The sequence below is a fragment of the Panthera uncia genome, chromosome B1 (assembly GCF_023721935.1).
Source record: "Panthera uncia isolate 11264 chromosome B1, Puncia_PCG_1.0, whole genome shotgun sequence".
Lineage (NCBI taxonomy): Eukaryota > Metazoa > Chordata > Mammalia > Carnivora > Felidae > Panthera > Panthera uncia.
In genome coordinates, this window is record NC_064811.1 from 191,402,637 (window position 1) to 191,404,150 (window position 1,514).

Below are 1,514 nucleotides of genomic sequence, written 5' to 3' on the forward strand. Positions count from 1 at the left end.
CCCCCTCGAATTTCCCGAAACCAGCCAGGGCGTGCCTGGTTGTAGTCTGACATAAAGGCAGGAACCAATCAAGTTCTGCTGAATGGTTTAAAATAAAGGCGGGAACCAATCAAGTTCTGCTGAGCGTTCAAATTTAAATGTTAACCAACAACAGCTCTGTAACCTCTAAAAAAGGTCCCTAACTTGTTTGTGCCGGTCTATAAAAGAAGCTGTAAGATCCTTACTCGGGGCCTCTTAGCGTCACTGGCAATGAGTGCGCGGAGGACCGGGTTCGAACCTGCAATAAACGACCCTTGCCGCTTGGCTTTGATTCTGGACTCTGGTGGTTTGTTTTCGGGGGGGGGGTCTCTCGAATCGGGGCATATCAGCATCATAATTAAAAAGAAATTAAGAATTAGTAAATGGGTGGCATTGAATTACATGTTAACCATCAAGAACAAATGGTTTATAATTGGTAAGGAGTCAACACACATTTCAAAAGAATTAGGTAAGAAAAAAAAAGAATAGTGAAATAATTACAAGAAAAATATTTGGAAATATTAATATAATTTAGGATGATGAGTGATGTTTGTTCAGGTGTAAAAAGAAAGGCAAAATGTAAAACTAAAAATACACAGGATTTTCTAACAAATTAAATCTGTATAAGAAAATAATTACAAAAAATTAATTATAAAGATCAAATTAAAAAAAAATACTTTCAGCCTAAGTGACCACCAAATGTTAAAGTACAGGTGTGTAAAAAGTTAACTAATAATGTTTCTTAAAAGAAAATGAACAAAGGGAAGGAAGAGGCAGTCACCAAAATGGGAAAAAAGGAATGTATTAAAAGCATTAAAAAAGTGAATTCAGTAGCAAAGGAGTGCAAAATGATCCAACTTGGCTCAGTTTTAAGAAAATGATTAAAAACAAAAGGGAGAAAAGTAGTCATTGAGAATGAGAGTAAGTGGAAATTGATATTTGCATTTATGGCAGGGTGGTTGTACAATCTGCTTGTAAGATAACATAGACATACGTAAAATAATCTGAGTAATATGCAATTAGATTTTTTGGAGTTAATATTAAGAAAATAACTGAGATGGACATAAAAATATATTTTTGTAGTAATATTTCAAGTAGTAAAATTTTAGAATGTCACCACAACCCTTGATTTGTTGATTAACACGGAGTACCTAAAATGGAATGCATGATTCCCACATTTTGAAGAAATAATATTTCTGCACGGAGATGACAGAGTGAAGTTGTATTATTGAATCTCCTTCCATCAATATCTTATCAAACAGCAAAATAGTAACACACAGATGCACACAGATACACAAGCAGAAGAAATCATACAATAAAAATAGCACAATTTCATTTGATAAATACTGAAAGGTGATAACCAAGAAAGACAGTATCAACTCCACACCATTCTCCACAGGCAGTTTGGAAGAATAACGATAAATTAAAATATAATTAGGTATGAACAGAAATGGCCTCTAATATTTCATGGCTTTTGTGAATATCTCCCTAACTTG